This window comes from Rhinopithecus roxellana, chromosome 11, assembly GCF_007565055.1.
Source record: "Rhinopithecus roxellana isolate Shanxi Qingling chromosome 11, ASM756505v1, whole genome shotgun sequence".
NCBI lineage: Eukaryota > Metazoa > Chordata > Mammalia > Primates > Cercopithecidae > Rhinopithecus > Rhinopithecus roxellana.
The window spans coordinates 71,944,013-71,965,261 of record NC_044559.1 but is presented as its reverse complement, the minus strand read 5'-3'; positions in this window follow the sequence as shown (position 1 = coordinate 71,965,261).

Below are 21,249 nucleotides of genomic sequence, written 5' to 3'. Positions count from 1 at the left end.
ACTGGGTTAGCACACTGAACACTGAAGAGAAAGGTGTAACTCTGTGAGTTGCATTCACACATCGCAATGCAGTTTCTTTGAAGGCTTCTTTCCAGTTTTCAAATTAGGATATTTCCTTTTTCACCATAGCCCTCAATGAGCTCCCAAATATCACTTTGCAGAACACAAGATAACAGAGTTGGCAAACTGTTCCAAGAAGGGAAGGGTGGAACCCTGTGTGATTAAGTCACACATCAGAAAGAAATCTCTCAGAATGCTTCTCTCTAGTAATTATCTGACGATATTTCCTTTTTCACCATGGGCCCCTATGGGCTCCCAAATCTCACTTCGCAGATTCCACGAAAAGAATACTTGCAAACTGCTTCATGAGAACTAAGCTGTAACTCTGTCAGAGGAATTCAAAGATCACAAAGAAGTTTCCCAGAAAGCCTTTTCACGTTTTGAACTGATGATATTTCCTTTTTCAGCATAGGCCTCAATGCGATCCAAAGTATTCCTTCTCAGGTACCTCAAAAACGGTGATAATGGACTGTTGCAGGAAACATAAGTGTAGCTCTGTGGGATGAATTCACACATCACCAAGAAGTTTCTAAGAAAGCTTCTTTCTTGTTTTCATCTGAGGATATGGATAAATCCTTTGTCACAATAAGCTTCATTGCGTTCAGAAGTATCCCATTGAAGAATTCCAGAAAACTGTGTTAGCACACTGAACACTGAAGAAAAAGGTGTAACACTGTGATTTGCATTCAGACATGTAAATGCAGTTTCTCAAAAGGCTTCTTGCCAGTCTTCATCTAAGGATATTTCCTTTTTCACCATAGCCCTCAATGGGCTCCGAAATATCACTTTGCAGAACACAAGATAACAGAGTTAGCAAACTGTTGCAAGAGGGGAAGGGTGGAACTCTGTGTGATGAAGTCACACATCAGAAAGCAATCTCTCAATAAGCTTCTCTCTAGCTATTATCTGAGGATATTTCCTTATTCACCATGGGCCCCTATGGGCTGCCAAATCTCACTTTGCAGATTCCACGAAAAGAGTGTTTGCAACCTGCTTCCGTAGAACTAAGCTGTAACTCTGTGAGAGGAATTCACAGATCACAATGAAGTTTCTCAGAAAGCTTCTTTCACGTTGTGAACTGATGATATTTCCTTTATCAGCGTAGGCCTCATTGTGATAAAAAGAATTTCTTCTCAGGTTTTCAATAACAGTGATAATGGACTGTTGCAGGAAACATAAGTGTAACTCCGTGAGATGAATTCACGCATCACCAAGAATTTTTAGGAAAGCTTCTTTCTAGTTTTCATCTGAGGATATTTCCATTGTCACCGTAAGCTTCATTGTGTTCAGAAGTATCCCATTGCAGATTTCCAGAAAACTGTGTTAGCACACTGAACACTGAAGAGAAAGCTGTAACTCTGTGAGTTGCCTTCACACATCGCAATGCAGTTTCTCAGAAGGCTTCTTTACAGTTTTCATCTGAGGATATTTCCTTTTTCACCATAGCCCTCATTGAGCTCCCAAATATCACTTTGCAGAACACAAGATAACAGAGTTAGCAAACTGTTCCAAGAAGGGAGGGGTGGAACTCTGTGTGATGAAGTCACAGATCAGAAAGCAATCTCTCAGAAAGCTTCTCTCTAGTTATTATCTGAGGATATGTCCATTTTCACCATGGGCAACTATGGGCTCCTAAATCTCACTTTGCAGATTCCACGGAAAGAGTGTTAGCAAATTTCTTCCCGAGAACTTAGCTGTAACTATGTGAGAGGAATTCACAGATCACAAAGAAGTTTCTCAGAAAGCTTCTTTCACGGTTTGAACTGATGATATTTCCTTTATCAGCGTAGGGCTCAATGCGAACCAAAGTATTCCTTCTCAGGTACCTCAAAAACAGTGATAATGGAATGTTGCAGGAAACATAAGTGTAACTCCTTGAGATGAAATCACACATCACAAAGAAGTTTCTACGAAAGCTTCTTTCTAGTTTTCAACTGAGGATATTTCCTTTGTCACCGTAAGCTTCATTGCGTTCAGAAGTATCCCATTGCACATTTCCAGAAAACTCTGTTAGCACACTGAACACTGAAGAGAAAGGGGAAACTCTGTGTGTTGCATTCACACATCGCAATGCAGTTTCTCAGAAGGCCTCTTTCCAGTTTTCATCTGGGGATATTTTCTTTTTCACCGTAGCCCTAAATGAGCTCCCAAATACCACTTTGTAGAACACAAGATAACAGAGTTAGCAAACTGTTCCAAGAAGGGAAGGGTGGAACTCTGTGTGATGAAGTCACACATCAGAAAGCAATCTCTCAGAAGGCTTCTCTCTAGTTATTATCTGAGGAGATATCCATTTTCACCATGGGCTCCAATGGGCTCCCAAATCTCACTTTTCAGATTCCACGAAAAGAGTGTTAGAAAACTGCTTCCTGAGATCTAAGCTGTAACTCTGTGGGAGGAATTCACAGATCACAAAGAAGTTTCTCAGAGAGTTTCTTTCACGTTTTGGACTGATGATAATTTATTTATCAGAGTAGGGCTCAATGCGATCCAAAGTATTCCTTCTCAGTTACCTCAAAACGAGTGATAATGGACTGTTGCAGGAAACATAAGTGTAACTGTGTGAGATGAATTCACATATGACCAAGAAGTTTCTAGGAAAGCTTCTTTCAAGTTTTCATCTGAGGATATTTCCTTTGTCACTGTAAGCTTCATTGCGTTCAGAAGTATCCCATTGCACATTTCCAGAAAACTGTGTTAGCACACTGAACACTGAAGAGAAAGGGGTAACTCTGTGAGTTGCATTCACACATCGCAATGCAGTTTCTCAGAAGGCTTCTTTCCAGTTTTCGTCTGAGGATATTTCCTTTTTCAGATAGCCTCAATGAGCTCCCAAATATCACTTTGCAGAACACAAGATAACAGAGTTAGCAAACTGTTCCAAGAAGGGAAGGGTGGAACTCTGTGTGATGAAGTCACACATCAGAAAGCAATCTCTCAGAAAGCTTCCCTCTAGTTATTATCTGAGGATATTTCATATTTCACCATGGGCCCCTATGGGCTCCCAAATCTCACTTTGCAGATTCCACGAAAAGAGTGTTAGCAAACTGCTTCCTGAGAACTAAGCTGTAATTCTGTGAGAGGAAATCACAGATCACAAAGAAGTTTCTCAGAAAGCTTCTTTCACGTTTTGAACTGAAGATATTTCCTTTAGCAGCATAGGCCTCAATGCGGTCAAAAGAAGTCCTTCTAAGGTTCCTCAAAAAAAGTGATAATGGACTTTAGCAGGAAACCTAAGTGGAACTCTGTGAGATGAATTCACCCATCACGAAGAAGTTTCTATGAACGCTTACTTTTCCTTTTCAAATGAGGATATTTCCTTTGTCACCATAAGCTTCATTGCGTTCATATGTATCCCATTGCAGATTTCCAGAAAACTGTGTTAGCGCCTTGAACACTGGAGAGAAAGGTGTAACTCTGTGAGTTGCATTCACACATCGCAATGCAGTTTCTCAGAAGGCTTCTTTCCAGTTTTCATCTGAGGATATTTCCTTTTGCACCATAGCACTCAATGAGCGTCAAAACATCTCTTTGCAGAACACAAGATAACAGAGTTAGCAAACTGTTCCAAGAAGGGAAGGGTGGAACTCTGTGTGATGAAGTCACACATCAGAAAGCAATCTCTCAGAAAGCTTCTCTCTAGTTATTATCTGAGAATATTTCCTTTTTCACCATGGGCCCCTATGGCCTCCCAAATCTCACTTTGCAGATTGCGCGAAAAGAGTGTTAGCAAACTGCTTCCTGAGAACTAAGCTGTAACTCTGTGAGAGGAATTCAGAGATCACAAAGTAGTTCCTCAGAAAGCTTCTTTCACGTCTTGAACTGATGATATTTCCTTTATCAGCGTAGGCCTCAAAGTGATCCCAGAAGTCTTCTCAGGTTCCTGAAAAACATTGATAATGGACTGTTGGAAGAAAGAGTAGTGTAACTCTGTGAGATGAATTCACACATCAGCAAGAAGTTTCTGGGAAAGCTTCTTTCTAGTTTTCATCTGAGGATATACCTTTCGTCACCGTAAGTTTCATTGCGTTCAGAGGAATCCCATTGCAGATTTCCAGATAACTGTGTTAGCACATTGAACACTGAAGTAAAGGTGTAACTCTGTGAGTTGCATTCACACATCGCAATGCAGTTCCTCAGAAGGCTTCTTTCCAGTTTTCGTCTGAGGATATTTCCTTTTCCACCATAGCCCTCAATGAGCTCCCAAATATCACTTTGCAGAACACAAGACAACAGAGATAGCAAACTGTTCCAAGAAGGGAAGGGTGGAACTCTGTGTGATGAAGTCACACATCAGAAAGCAATCTCTCTGAAAGCTTCTCTCTAGTTATTATCTAAGGATATTTCCTTTTCCACCATGGGCCCCTATGGGCTCCCAAATCTCACATTGCGGATTCCACTAAAAGAGTGTCAGCAAACTGCTTCCTGAGAACTAAGCTGTAACTCTGTGAGAGGAATTCACAGATCACAAAGAAGTTTCTCAGAAACCTTCTTTCACGGTTTCCACTGCTCTTATTTCCTTTTGTCAGCATAGACCTCAATGTGATCCAAAGAAGTCCTTCTCAGGTTCCTCAAAAACAGTGAAAATGGACTGTTGCAGGAAACATAAGTGTAACTCTGTGAGATGAATTCACACATCACCAAGAAGTTTCTAGGAAAGCTTCTTTCTAGTTTTCAACTGAGGATATTTCCTTTATCACCGTAAGCTTCATTGCCTTCAGAAGCATCCCTTTGCAGATTTCCCGAACACTGTGTTAGCACACTGAACACTGAAAAGAAAGGTGTAACGCTGTGAGTTGCATTCAGACGTTGTAATACAGTTTCTCAGAAGTCTTCTTTCCAGTTTTCATCTGAGGATATTTCCTTTTTCACCATAGCCCTCAATGAGCTCCCAATTATCACTTTGCAGAACACAAGATAGTAGAGTAAGCAAACTGTTCCAAGAAGGGAAGGGTGGAACTCTGTGTGTTGAAGTCACACATCAGAAAGCAATCTCTCTGAAAGCTTCTCTCTAGTTATTATCTGAGGATATTTCTTTTTTCACCTTGGGCCCCTATGATCTCTCAAATCTCACTTTGCAGATTCCCCAAAATGTGTGTTAGCACACTGCTTCCTGAGAACAAAGGTGTAACTCTGAGACAGGAATTCACAGATCACAAAGAAGTTTCTCAGAAAGCTTCTTTCACGTTTTGAACTGATGATATTTCCTTTATCATCGTAGGCCTCAATGCGATCCAAAGTATTCCTTCTCAGCTACCTCGAAAACAGTGATGATGGATTGTTGCAGGGTACATAAGTGTAACTCTGTAAGATGAATTCACACATATCCAAGAATTTTCTAGGGAAGCTTCTTTCTAGTTTTCATCTGAGGATATTTCCTTTGTCACCGTAAGCTTCATTGCGTTCAGAAGTATCCCATTGCAGATTTCCAGAAAACTGTGTTAGGAGACTGAACACTGAAGAGAAAGGGGTAACTCTGTGAGTTGCATTCTCACATCACAATGCAGTATCTCATAAGGCTTCTTTCCAGTTTTCATCTGAGGATATTTCCTTTTTCACCATAGCTCTCAATGAGCTCCCAAATATCACTTTGCAGAACTCAAGATAACAAAGTTAGCAAACTGATCCAAGAAGGGAACGGTGGAACTCTGTGTGATGAAGTCACACATCAGAAAGCAATTTCTCAGAAAGATTCTCCCTAGTTATTATCTGAGGATATTTCCTTTTTGACCATGGGCCCCTACGGGCTCCCAAATCTCACTTTGCAGATTCCACGATAAGAATGTTTGCAAACTGCTTCCTGAGAACTAAGCTGTAACTCTGTGAGAGGAATTCACAGATCACAAAGAAGTTTCTCAGAAAGCTTCTTTCACGTTTTGAACTGATGATATTTCCTTTATTAGCGTAGGCCTCAATGCGATCCAAAAAGTCCTTCTAAGGTTCTGCAAAAACAATCATAATGGACTGTTGCAGGAAACGTAAGTGTCACTCTGTGAGATGAATTCAAATATCATCAAGCAGTATTTTGAGGAAGCTTCTTTCTACTTTTCATTTGAGAATATTTCCTTTCTCACCGTAAGATTCCTTGCATTCAGAAGTATCCCATTGCAGATTTCCAGAAAACTGTGTTAGCAATCTGAAAACTGAAGAGAAAGGTGTAACTCTGTGAGTTGCATTCACAAATCGAAATGCAGTTTCTCAGAAGGCTTCTCTCCAGTTTTCATCTGAGAATATTTCCTTTTTCACCATAGCCCTCAATGAGCTCCCAATTATCACTTTGCAGAACAGAAGATAACAGATTTAGAAAACTGTTCCAGTAAGGGAAGGGTGGAACTCTGTGTGATATAGTCACACATCAGAAAGCAATCTTTCAGAAGGCTTCTCTCTAGTTATTATGTGAGGATATTACGTTTTTCACCAAGAGCCTCTATGAGCTGCCAAATATCACTTTGCAGGTTCTAAGAAAAGAATGTTAACAAACTGCTTCCGAGAACTAAGCTGTAACTCTGTGAGAGGAATTCACAGATCACAAAGAAGTTTCTCAGAAAGCTTCTTTCACGTTTTGAACTGACGATATTTCCTTTATTAGCGTAGGCCTCAATGCGATCCAAAAAGTCCTTCTAAGGTTCTGCAAAAACAATCATAATGGACTGTTGCAGGAAACGTAAGTGTCACTCTGTGAGATGAATTCAAATATCATCAAGCAGTATTTTGAGGAAGCTTCTTTCTACTTTTCATTTGAGAATATTTCCTTTCTCACCGTAAGATTCCTTGCATTCAGAAGTATCCCATTGCAGATTTCCAGAAAACTGTGTTAGCAATCTGAAAACTGAAGAGAAAGGTGTAACTCTGTGAGTTGCATTCACAAATCGAAATGCAGTTTCTCAGAAGGCTTCTCTCCAGTTTTCATCTGAGAATATTTCCTTTTTCACCATAGCCCTCAATGAGCTCCCAATTATCACTTTGCAGAACAGAAGATAACAGATTTAGAAAACTGTTCCAAGAAGGGAAGGGTGGAACTCTGTGTGATGAAGTCACATATCAGAAAGCAATCTCTCAGAAAGCTTCTCTCTAGTTATTATATGAGGATATATCCATTTTCACCATGGGCAACTATGGGCTCCCAAATCTCACTTTACAGATTCCACAAAACGAGTGTTAGCAATCTTCTTCCTAAGAACTAAGCTGTAACTCTGTGAGAGGAATTCACACATCACAAAGAAGTTTCTCAGAAAGCTTCTTTTAACTTTTGAACTGAAGATATTTCCTTTATAATCGTAGGCCTCAATGCGATCCAAAGAAGTCCTTCTTAGGTTCCTCAAAAACCGTGATAATGGATTGTTGCAGGAAACAAAAGTGTAACTCTGTGCGATGAGTTCACACAACACCTAGAAGTTTCTAGTAAAGCTTCTTTCTGGTTTTCATCTGAGGATATTTCCTTTCTCATCGTAAGCTTCATTGCGTTCAGAAGTATCCCATTGCCGATTTCCAGAAAACTGGGTTAGCACACTGAACACTGAAGAGAAAGGTGTAACTCTGTGAGTTGCATTCACACATCGCAATGCAGTTTCTTTGAAGGCTTCTTTCCAGTTTTCAAATTAGGATATTTCCTTTTTCACCATAGCCCTCAATGAGCTCCCAAATATCACTTTGCAGAACACAAGATAACAGAGTTGGCAAACTGTTCCAAGAAGGGAAGGGTGGAACCCTGTGTGATTAAGTCACACATCAGAAAGAAATCTCTCAGAATGCTTCTCTCTAGTAATTATCTGACGATATTTCCTTTTTCACCATGGGCCCCTATGGGCTCCCAAATCTCACTTCGCAGATTCCACGAAAAGAATACTTGCAAACTGCTTCATGAGAACTAAGCTGTAACTCTGTCAGAGGAATTCAAAGATCACAAAGAAGTTTCCCAGAAAGCCTTTTCACGTTTTGAACTGATGATATTTCCTTTTTCAGCATAGGCCTCAATGCGATCCAAAGTATTCCTTCTCAGGTACCTCAAAAACGGTGATAATGGACTGTTGCAGGAAACATAAGTGTAGCTCTGTGGGATGAATTCACACATCACCAAGAAGTTTCTAAGAAAGCTTCTTTCTTGTTTTCATCTGAGGATATGGATAAATCCTTTGTCACAATAAGCTTCATTGCGTTCAGAAGTATCCCATTGAAGAATTCCAGAAAACTGTGTTAGCACACTGAACACTGAAGAAAAAGGTGTAACACTGTGATTTGCATTCAGACATGTAAATGCAGTTTCTCAAAAGGCTTCTTGCCAGTCTTCATCTAAGGATATTTCCTTTTTCACCATAGCCCTCAATGGGCTCCGAAATATCACTTTGCAGAACACAAGATAACAGAGTTAGCAAACTGTTGCAAGAGGGGAAGGGTGGAACTCTGTGTGATGAAGTCACACATCAGAAAGCAATCTCTCAATAAGCTTCTCTCTAGCTATTATCTGAGGATATTTCCTTATTCACCATGGGCCCCTATGGGCTGCCAAATCTCACTTTGCAGATTCCACGAAAAGAGTGTTTGCAACCTGCTTCCGTAGAACTAAGCTGTAACTCTGTGAGAGGAATTCACAGATCACAATGAAGTTTCTCAGAAAGCTTCTTTCACGTTGTGAACTGATGATATTTCCTTTATCAGCGTAGGCCTCATTGTGATAAAAAGAATTTCTTCTCAGGTTTTCAATAACAGTGATAATGGACTGTTGCAGGAAACATAAGTGTAACTCCGTGAGATGAATTCACGCATCACCAAGAATTTTTAGGAAAGCTTCTTTCTAGTTTTCATCTGAGGATATTTCCATTGTCACCGTAAGCTTCATTGTGTTCAGAAGTATCCCATTGCAGATTTCCAGAAAACTGTGTTAGCACACTGAACACTGAAGAGAAAGCTGTAACTCTGTGAGTTGCCTTCACACATCGCAATGCAGTTTCTCAGAAGGCTTCTTTACAGTTTTCATCTGAGGATATTTCCTTTTTCACCATAGCCCTCATTGAGCTCCCAAATATCACTTTGCAGAACACAAGATAACAGAGTTAGCAAACTGTTCCAAGAAGGGAGGGGTGGAACTCTGTGTGATGAAGTCACAGATCAGAAAGCAATCTCTCAGAAAGCTTCTCTCTAGTTATTATCTGAGGATATGTCCATTTTCACCATGGGCAACTATGGGCTCCTAAATCTCACTTTGCAGATTCCACGGAAAGAGTGTTAGCAAATTTCTTCCCGAGAACTTAGCTGTAACTATGTGAGAGGAATTCACAGATCACAAAGAAGTTTCTCAGAAAGCTTCTTTCACGGTTTGAACTGATGATATTTCCTTTATCAGCGTAGGGCTCAATGCGAACCAAAGTATTCCTTCTCAGGTACCTCAAAAACAGTGATAATGGAATGTTGCAGGAAACATAAGTGTAACTCCTTGAGATGAAATCACACATCACAAAGAAGTTTCTACGAAAGCTTCTTTCTAGTTTTCAACTGAGGATATTTCCTTTGTCACCGTAAGCTTCATTGCGTTCAGAAGTATCCCATTGCACATTTCCAGAAAACTCTGTTAGCACACTGAACACTGAAGAGAAAGGGGAAACTCTGTGTGTTGCATTCACACATCGCAATGCAGTTTCTCAGAAGGCCTCTTTCCAGTTTTCATCTGGGGATATTTTCTTTTTCACCGTAGCCCTAAATGAGCTCCCAAATACCACTTTGTAGAACACAAGATAACAGAGTTAGCAAACTGTTCCAAGAAGGGAAGGGTGGAACTCTGTGTGATGAAGTCACACATCAGAAAGCAATCTCTCAGAAGGCTTCTCTCTAGTTATTATCTGAGGAGATATCCATTTTCACCATGGGCTCCAATGGGCTCCCAAATCTCACTTTTCAGATTCCACGAAAAGAGTGTTAGAAAACTGCTTCCTGAGATCTAAGCTGTAACTCTGTGGGAGGAATTCACAGATCACAAAGAAGTTTCTCAGAGAGTTTCTTTCACGTTTTGGACTGATGATAATTTATTTATCAGAGTAGGGCTCAATGCGATCCAAAGTATTCCTTCTCAGTTACCTCAAAACGAGTGATAATGGACTGTTGCAGGAAACATAAGTGTAACTGTGTGAGATGAATTCACATATGACCAAGAAGTTTCTAGGAAAGCTTCTTTCAAGTTTTCATCTGAGGATATTTCCTTTGTCACTGTAAGCTTCATTGCGTTCAGAAGTATCCCATTGCACATTTCCAGAAAACTGTGTTAGCACACTGAACACTGAAGAGAAAGGGGTAACTCTGTGAGTTGCATTCACACATCGCAATGCAGTTTCTCAGAAGGCTTCTTTCCAGTTTTCGTCTGAGGATATTTCCTTTTTCAGATAGCCTCAATGAGCTCCCAAATATCACTTTGCAGAACACAAGATAACAGAGTTAGCAAACTGTTCCAAGAAGGGAAGGGTGGAACTCTGTGTGATGAAGTCACACATCAGAAAGCAATCTCTCAGAAAGCTTCCCTCTAGTTATTATCTGAGGATATTTCATATTTCACCATGGGCCCCTATGGGCTCCCAAATCTCACTTTGCAGATTCCACGAAAAGAGTGTTAGCAAACTGCTTCCTGAGAACTAAGCTGTAATTCTGTGAGAGGAAATCACAGATCACAAAGAAGTTTCTCAGAAAGCTTCTTTCACGTTTTGAACTGAAGATATTTCCTTTAGCAGCATAGGCCTCAATGCGGTCAAAAGAAGTCCTTCTAAGGTTCCTCAAAAAAAGTGATAATGGACTTTAGCAGGAAACCTAAGTGGAACTCTGTGAGATGAATTCACCCATCACGAAGAAGTTTCTATGAACGCTTACTTTTCCTTTTCAAATGAGGATATTTCCTTTGTCACCATAAGCTTCATTGCGTTCATATGTATCCCATTGCAGATTTCCAGAAAACTGTGTTAGCGCCTTGAACACTGGAGAGAAAGGTGTAACTCTGTGAGTTGCATTCACACATCGCAATGCAGTTTCTCAGAAGGCTTCTTTCCAGTTTTCATCTGAGGATATTTCCTTTTGCACCATAGCACTCAATGAGCGTCAAAACATCTCTTTGCAGAACACAAGATAACAGAGTTAGCAAACTGTTCCAAGAAGGGAAGGGTGGAACTCTGTGTGATGAAGTCACACATCAGAAAGCAATCTCTCAGAAAGCTTCTCTCTAGTTATTATCTGAGAATATTTCCTTTTTCACCATGGGCCCCTATGGCCTCCCAAATCTCACTTTGCAGATTGCACGAAAAGAGTGTTAGCAAACTGCTTCCTGAGAACTAAGCTGTAACTCTGTGAGAGGAATTCAGAGATCACAAAGTAGTTCCTCAGAAAGCTTCTTTCACGTCTTGAACTGATGATATTTCCTTTATCAGCGTAGGCCTCAAAGTGATCCAAGAAGTCTTCTCAGGTTCCTGAAAAACATTGATAATGGACTGTTGGAAGAAAGAGTAGTGTAACTCTGTGAGATGAATTCACACATCAGCAAGAAGTTTCTGGGAAAGCTTCTTTCTAGTTTTCATCTGAGGATATATCTTTCGTCACCGTAAGTTTCATTGCGTTCAGAGGAATCCCATTGCAGATTTCCAGATAACTGTGTTAGCACATTGAACACTGAAGTAAAGGTGTAACTCTGTGAGTTGCATTCACACATCGCAATGCAGTTCCTCAGAAGGCTTCTTTCCAGTTTTCGTCTGAGGATATTTCCTTTTCCACCATAGCCCTCAATGAGCTCCCAAATATCACTTTGCAGAACACAAGACAACAGAGATAGCAAACTGTTCCAAGAAGGGAAGGGTGGAACTCTGTGTGATGAAGTCACACATCAGAAAGCAATCTCTCTGAAAGCTTCTCTCTAGTTATTATCTAAGGATATTTCCTTTTCCACCATGGGCCCCTATGGGCTCCCAAATCTCACATTGCGGATTCCACTAAAAGAGTGTCAGCAAACTGCTTCCTGAGAACTAAGCTGTAACTCTGTGAGAGGAATTCACAGATCACAAAGAAGTTTCTCAGAAACCTTCTTTCACGGTTTCCACTGCTCTTATTTCCTTTTGTCAGCATAGACCTCAATGTGATCCAAAGAAGTCCTTCTCAGGTTCCTCAAAAACAGTGAAAATGGACTGTTGCAGGAAACATAAGTGTAACTCTGTGAGATGAATTCACACATCACCAAGAAGTTTCTAGGAAAGCTTCTTTCTAGTTTTCAACTGAGGATATTTCCTTTATCACCGTAAGCTTCATTGCCTTCAGAAGCATCCCTTTGCAGATTTCCCGAACACTGTGTTAGCACACTGAACACTGAAAAGAAAGGTGTAACGCTGTGAGTTGCATTCAGACGTTGTAATACAGTTTCTCAGAAGTCTTCTTTCCAGTTTTCATCTGAGGATATTTCCTTTTTCACCATAGCCCTCAATGAGCTCCCAATTATCACTTTGCAGAACACAAGATAGTAGAGTAAGCAAACTGTTCCAAGAAGGGAAGGGTGGAACTCTGTGTGTTGAAGTCACACATCAGAAAGCAATCTCTCTGAAAGCTTCTCTCTAGTTATTATCTGAGGATATTTCTTTTTTCACCTTGGGCCCCTATGATCTCTCAAATCTCACTTTGCAGATTCCCCAAAATGTGTGTTAGCACACTGCTTCCTGAGAACAAAGGTGTAACTCTGAGACAGGAATTCACAGATCACAAAGAAGTTTCTCAGAAAGCTTCTTTCACCTTTTGAACTGATGATATTTCCTTTATCATCTTAGGCCTCAATGCGATCCAAAGAAATACTTCTCAGTTACCTCAAAAAGAGTGATAATGGACTGTTGCAGGACATATAAGTGTAACTCCGTGAGATGAATTCACACATCACTAAGAAGTTTCTAGGAAAGCTTCTTTCTAGTTTTCATCTGACGATATTTCCTTTGTCACTGGAAGCTTCATTGCGTTCATAAGCATCCCATTGCAGATTTCCAGAAAACTGTGTCAGCAAACTGAACACTGAAGAGTAACGTATAACTCTGTGACTTGCATTCACACATCGAAATCCAGTTTCTCAGGGGGTTTCTTTCCAATTTTCATGTGAGGATATTTCCTTTTTCACCATAGCCCTCAATGAGCTCCCAAATATCACTTTGCAGTATCCAACAGAACACAGTGAGCAAACTCTTACAAGAAGAGAATGTTGGAATTCTGTGTGATAACGTCACCCATCAGAAAGCAATCTCTCAGAAAGCTTCTCTCTACTTATTATCTGAGGATATATCCTTTTTCACCATGGGCCCCTCTGGGCTCCCAAATCTCACTTTGCAGATTCCACCTAAAGTGTGTTAGCAAACTGCTTCCTGAGAACTAAGCTGTAACACTGTGAGAGGAATTCACAGATCACAAAGAAGTTTCTCAGAAAGCTTCTTTCACGTTTTGAACTGATGATATTTCCTTTATCAGCGTAGGCCTCAAGGCGATCAAAAGAAGTCTTTCTCAGGTTCCTCAAAAAGAGTGAGAATGGACTGCTGCAAGAAACATATGTGTAACTCTGTGAGATAAATTCACCCATCAAGAAGAAGTTTCTGGGAAAGCTTCTTTCTCGTCTTCAACTGAGGATATTTCCTTAGTCTCCGTAAGCTTCATTGCGTTCAGAAGTATCCCATTGCAGATTTCCAGAAAACTGTGTTAGCACACTGAGCACTGAGAGAAACGTGTAACTCTGTGAGGTGCATTCACACATCGCAATGCAGTTTCTCAGAACGCTTCTTTCCAGTTTTCATCTGAGGATATTTCCTTTTCCACCATATCCCTAAATGAGCTCCCAAATATCACTTAGCAGAACACAAGATAAGAGAGTTAGCAAACTGTTCCAAGAAGGGAAGGGTGGAACTCTGTGTGATGAAGTCACACATCAGAAAGCAATCTCTCAGAAAGCTTCTCTCTTGTTATAATGTGAGGATATTTCCTTTTTCACCATGGACCACTATGGGCTCCCAAATATCACTTTCCAGAATCCACGAAAAGAGTGTTAGCAAACTGCTTCCTGAAGTCTAAGTTATAAGTCTGTGAGATGAACTCACAGATCAGAAAGGACTCTCTCAGAAAGCTTCTTTCACGTTTTGAACGGAGGAAATTTCCTTTATCAGCGTAGGCCTCAGTGCGATCCAAGGAAGCCCTTCTCAGGTTCCTCAAAGACAGTGTTAATATTCTGCTCCAGGAAACATAAGTGTAACTCTGGAAGATGAATTCACACATCACCAAGAAGTTTCGAAGAAAGCTTCCTTCTAGTTTTCATCTGAGGAAATTTCCTTTGTCACCGTAAGCTTCATTGCGATAAGAGGAATCCCATTGCAGATTTCCAGAAAACTTGGTTAGCAAACTGATCACTGAAGAGAAACGTGTAACTCTGTGAGTTGCATTCACTCATGGCAATGCAGTTTCTCAGAAAGCTTCTCTTTAGTTATTATTTGAGGATATTTCCTTTTTCACTATGGGCCCCTATGTGCTCCCAAATATCCCTTTCCAGATTCCACGAAAAGAGTGTTAGCAAATGGCCTCCTTAAGTCTGAGTAATAAGCCTTTGAGATGGACTCACAGATCAGAAAGAAGTTTCTCAGAAAGCTTCTTTCACGTTTTGAACGGATGATATTTCCTTTATCAGCGTAGGCCACAAAGCTATCCAAAGAGGCGCTTCTCAGGTTCCTCAAAGACAGTGTTAATGGAGTGCTCCACGAATCATAAGTGTAACTCTGGAAGATGAATTCACACATCACCAAGAAGTTTCTAAGAAAGCTTCTTTCTTGTTTTCATCTGTGGATAATTCCTTTGTCACCGTAAGGTTCATTCCGCTATGAAGTATCTAATTGCAGATTTCCAGAAATCTGTGTTAACAAACTGATCACTGAAGAGAAACGTGTAACTCTGTGAGTTGCATTCACACATGGCAACGCAGTTTCTCAGAAGGCTTCTTTCCAGTTTTGATCTGAGGAGATTGCCTTTTTCACCATAGCCCTCAATGAGCTCCCAAATATACCTCCGCAAACTCCATGACAACAGTGTTAGCAAACTGTTCCAAGAAGGGAAGGGTGGAACTCTGTGTGTTGAAGTCACACATCAGAAAGCAATCTCTCAGGAAGCTTCTCTGTATTTATTATGTGAGGATATTTCCTTTTTCAGCATGGGCCCCTATGGGCTCCCAAATATCAATTTACAGAATCCACGAAAAGAGTGTTAGCAAACTGCTTCCTGAAGTCTAAGTTATAATTCTGTGAGATGAACTCACAGATCCGAAAGGACTGTCTCAGAAAGCTTCTTTCACGTTTTGAACGGAGGAAATTTCCTTTATCAGCGTAGGCCTCAATGCGATCCAAGGAAGCCCTTCTCAGGTTCCTCAAAGACAGTGTTAATATTCTGCTCCACGAAACATAAGTGTAACTCTGGAAGATGAATTCACACATCAGCAAGAGGTTTCGAAGAAAGCTTCCTTCTAGTTTTCATCTGAGGAAATTTCCTTTGTCACCGTAAGCTTCATTGCGATAAGAGGAATCCCATTGCAGATTTCCAGAAAACTTGGTTAGCAAACTGATCACTGAAGAGAAACGTGTAACTCTGTGAGTTGCATTCACTCATGGCAATGCAGTTTCTCAGAAAGCTTCTCTTTAGTTATTATTTGAGGATATTTCCTTTTTCACTATGGGCCCCTATGTGCTCCCAAATATCCCTTTCCAGATTCCACGAAAAGCGTGTTAGCAAATGGCCTCCTTAAGTCTGAGTTATAAGCCTTTGAGATGGACTCACAGATCAGAAAGAAGTTTCTCAGAAAGCTTTTTTCACGTTTTGAACGGATGATATTTCCTTTCTCAGCGTAGGCCACAATGCTATCCAAAGAAGCCCTTCTCAGGTTCCTCAAAGACAGTGTTAATGGAGTGCTCCACGAATCATAAGTGTAACTCTGGAAGATGAATTCACACATCACCAAGAAGTTTCTAAGAAAGCTTCTTTCTTGTTTTCATCTGTGGATAATTCCTTTGTCACCGTAAAGTTCCTTCCGCTATGAAGTATCTAATTGCAGATTTCCAGAAATCTGTGTTAACAAACTGATCACTGAAGAGAAAGGTGCAACTCTGTGAGTTGCATCCACACATGGCAACGGAGTTTCTCAGAAAGCATCTATTTAGTTATTATGTGAGTATATTTCCTTTTTCACCATAGCCCTCAATGAGCTCCCAAATATAACTTTGCAGAATCCTCGAAAACAGTGTTAGCAAACTCTTCCAAGAAGGGAAGGGTGGAACTCTGTGTGATGAAGTCACACATCAGAAAGCAATCTCTCAGAACGCTTCTCTCTAGTTAATATGTGAGTTTATTTTCTTTTTCAGCAAGGGCCCCTACGGGCTCACAAATATCACTTTCTAGAATCCACGAGAAGAGTGTTAGCAAACTGCTTCCTGAAATCTAACTTATAAGTGTGTGAGATGGACTCACAGATCAGAAAGAAGTTTCTCAGAAAGCTTCTTTCAAGTTTTGAACGGATGAAATTTCCTTTATCAGCATAGGCCTCAATGCTATCAATAGAAGCCCTTCTCAGGTTCCTCAAAGACAGTGTTAATGGACTGCTCCCCGAAACAAAAGTGTAACTTTGTGAGATGAATTCACACATCAACCAGAAGTTTCTAAGAAAGCTGCTTTCTAGTTTTCATCTGAGGATATTTCCTTTGACACCTCAAGCTTCATTGCGATAAGAGGTAATCCATTGCAGATTTCCAGAAAACTTATTTCGCAAACTGATCACTGAAGAGAAACGTGTAACTCTGTGAGTTACATTCACTCATGGCAATGCAGTTTCTCAGAAGGCTTCTTTCAGTTTTGATCTGAGAATATCTCCTTTTTCACCGTAGCCCTCAATGAGCTCCAAAATATATCTTTGCAGAATCCACGACAACAGTGTTAGCAAACTGTTCCAAGAAGGGAAGGGTGGAACTCTGTGTGATGAAGTCCCACATCAGAAAGCAATCTCTCAGAAAGATTCTCTCTAGTTATTTTGTGAGGATATTTCCTTTTACACCATGGGCCCCTATGGGCTCCCAAATATCACTTTCCAGAATCCACGAAAAGAGTGTTCTCAAACTGCTTCCTGAAGTCTAAGTTATAAGTCTGTGAGATGAACTCACAGATCAGAAAGAAGTTTCTCAGAAAGCTTCTTTCACGTTTTGAACGGATGAAATTTCCTTTATCAGCGTAGGCCTCAATGCGATCCAAGGAAGCCCTCCTCAGTTTCCTCAAAGACAGTGTTAACGGGCTGCTCCAAGAAACATAAGTGTAACTCTGGAAGATGAATTCGCACATCAACAAGAAGTTTCTAAGAAAGCTTCCTTCTAGTTTTCTTCTGTGGATATTTCCTTTTTACCGTTAGGTTCATAGCATTATGAAGTATCTAATTGCAGATTTCCAGAAAACTTAGTTAGCAAACTGATCACTGAAGAAAAACGTGTAACTCTGTGAGTTCCATTCAAACATTGCAATGCAGTTTCTCAGACAGCTTCTCTTTAGTTATTATGTGAGTATATTTCCTTTTCCCCATATCCCTCAGTGAGCTCCCAAATATACCTCTGCATAATTCACGACAACAGTGTTAGCAAACTCTTCCAAGAAGGGAAGTGTGGAACTCTGTGTGATGGAGTCACACATCAGGAAGCAATCTCCAAGAAATCTTCTCTCTAGTTATTATGTGGGGATATTTCCCTTTTCACATGGGCCCCTAAAGGCTCCCAAATATCACTTTCCAGATTCCACGAAAAGAGTGTTAGCAAACTGCTTCCTGAAGTCTAAGTTATAAGTCTGTGAGATGAACTCACCGATGAGAAAGATGTTTCTCAGAAAGTTTCTTTCACGTATTGAAGGGATGAAGTTTCCTATATCAGTGTGGGCCTGATGATATTTCCTTTATCAGCGTAGGCCTCAATGCGATCCAAAGAAGTCCTTCTCAGGTTCCTCAAAAACAGTTATAATGAACGGTTGCAGGAAACATAAGTGTAACTCTGTGAGATGAATTCATACATCACCGAGAAGTTTCTAGGAAAGCTTCTTTCTAGTTTTCAACTGAGGATATTTCCTTTGTCACCGAAAGCTTCATTGCGTTTAGATGTATCCCATTGCAGATTACCCGAAAACTGTGTCACCACAATGAACACTGAACAGAAACGTGATACTCTGTGAGTTGCATTCACACATCGCAACTCAGTTTCTCAGAAAGCTTCTTTCCAGGATTCATCTGAGGATATTTCCTTTTCCACCATAGCCCCCAATGATATTCCAAATATCAATTTGCAGAACACAAGATAACAGAGTTAGCAAACTATTCCAAGAAGTGAAGGGTGGAACTCTGTGGATGAATTCGCACATCAGAAAGCAATCTCTCAGAAAGTTCCTCTCTAGTTATTATGTTGGATTATTTTCTTTTTCAGCATGGGCCCCTAAGGTCTCCCAAATATCACTTTCCAGAATCCACGAAAAGAGTGTTAGCAAACTGCTTCCCGAAATCTAAATTATAAGTCTGTGACATGAACTCACAGATCAGAAAGAAGTTTCTCAGAAAGCTTCTTTCAAGTTTTGAACGGATGAAATTTCCTTTATCAGCGTAGGACTCAATGCTATCCAAAGAAGCCCTTCTCAGGTTCCTCAAAGACAGTGTTAATGGACTGCTCCACGAAACATAAGTGTAACTTTGTGAGATGAATTCACACATCAATCAGAAGTTTCTAAGAAAGCTGCTTTCTATTTTTCATCTGAGGATATTTCCGTTGTCACCGTAAAGTTCATTGCGATAAGAGGTAATCCATTGCAGATTTCCAGAAAACTTAGTTCACAAACTGATCACTGAAGGAAAACGTGTAACTCTGTGAGTGACATTCACTCATGGCAATGCAGTTTCTCAGAAGGCTTCTTTACAGTTTTGATCTGAGCATATGTCCTTTATCACCATAGCCCTCATTGAGCTCCCAAACATAACTTTGAAGAATCCACGACAACAGCGTTAGCAAACTGTTCCAAGAAGGGAAGGGTGGAACTCTGTGTGATGAAGTCACACATCAGAAAGCAATCTCTCAGAAAGCTTCTCTCTAGTTATTATGTGAGGATATTCCTATTTCACCATGGCCCCTATGGGTTCCCAAATATCACTTTCCAGATTCCACGAAAAGAGTGTTAGCAAACTGCTTCCTGAAGTCTAAGGTATAAGTCTGTGAGATGAACTCACAGGTCAGAAAGACGTTTCTCAGAAAGCTTCTTTCACGTTTTGAACTGAAGAAATTTCCATTATCAGTTTAGGCCTCAATGCGATCCAAGGAAGCCCTTCTCAGGTTCCTCAAAGACAGTGTTAATGGACTGCTCCACGAATCATAAGTGTAACTCTGGAAGATGAATTCACACATCACCAAGAAGTTTCTAAGAAAGCTTCTTTCTACTTTTCATCTGTGTATATTTCCTTTGTCACCGTAAGGTTCATTGCGCTATGAAGTATCTAATTGCACATTTTCAGAAAACTGTGTTAACAAACTGATCACTGAAGAGAAAGGTGTAACTCTGTGAGTTGCATTCACACATGGCAACGCAGTTTCTCAGAAAGCATCTCTTTGGTTATTATGTGAGGATATTTCCTTTTTCACCATAGCCCTCAATGAGCTCCCAAATATGACTTTGCAGAATCCACAACAACAGTGTTAGCAAACTGTTTCAAGAAGCGAAGGGGGGAACTCTGTGTGGTGAAGTCACACATGAGAAAGCAATCTCTCAGAAAGCTTCTCTCTAGTAATTATATGAGATTATTTCCTTTTTCACCATGGGCCCCTATGGGCTTCCAAATATCACTTTCCAGAATCCACGAGAAGAGTGTTCCTAAACTGCTTCCTGAAGTCTAAGTTATAAGCCTGTGAGATGAACTCACAGATCAGAAAGAAGTTTCTCAGAAAGCTTCTTTCACCTTTTGAACGGATGAAATATCCTTTATCAGCGTAGGCCTCAAAGCGATCCAAGGAAGCCCTTCTCAGGTTCCTCAAGACATTGTTAATGGACTGCTCCACAACACATAAGTGTCAGTCTGTGAGATGAATTCACACATCACCAAGAAGTTTCCACGAAAGCTTCTGGCTAGTTTTCATCTGTGGATATTTCCTTGTTCACCATAAGGTTCATTGCGCTATGAAGTATCTAATTGCAGACTTCCAGAAAACTGTGTTAACAAACTGATCACTGAAGAGAAACGTGTAACTCTGAGAGTTGCATTCACACATGGCAATGAAGTTTCTCAGAAACCTTCTCTTAATTATTATGTGAGGATATTTCCTTTTTCACCATGGGCCCCTATGGGCTCCCAAATCTCACTTTGCAGATCCCATGAAAACATTGTTAGCAAACTGCTCCCTGGGAACTAAGCTGTATCTCTGTGAGAGGAATTCACAGATCACAAAGAAGTTTCTCAGAAAGCTTCTTTCACGTTTTGATTGGATGATATTTCCTTTATCAGCGTAGGCCTCAATGCGATCCAAAGAATTCCTTTCAGGTTCCTCAAAAACAGTTATAATGGACGTTTGCAGGAAACATAAGTGTAACTCTGTGAGATGAATTCACACATCACCAATAGGTTTCTAGGAAAGCTTCTTTCTAGTTTTCAACTGAGGATATTTCCTTTGTCACCGTAAGCTTCATTGCGTTCAGAAGTTTCCCATTGCAGATTATCAGAAAACTGTGTCACCACACTGAACACTGAACAGAAACGTGTTACTCTGTGAGTTGCATTCACACATTGCAATGTAGTTTCTCAGAAAGCTTCTTTCCAGGATTCATCTGAGGATATTTCCTTTTTCACCGTAGCCCTCAATGAGCTCCCTAATATCACTTTGCATAACACAAGAAAGCAGAGTTAGCAAACTGTTCCAAGAAGGGAAGGGTGGAAATCTGTGCGATGATGTCACACATCAGAAACCAGTCTCTCAGAAAGGTTCTCTCTAGTTATTATCTGAGGATATTTCCTTTATCACCATGGGCCCCTAAGGGCTCCCAAATCTCACTTTGCAGATTCCACGAAAAGATTGTTAGCCAACTTCTTCCTGAGAACTAAGCTGTAACTCTGTGAGAGGAATTCACAGATCACAAAGATGCTTCTCAGAATGCTCCTTTCACGTTTTTTTTTTTTTT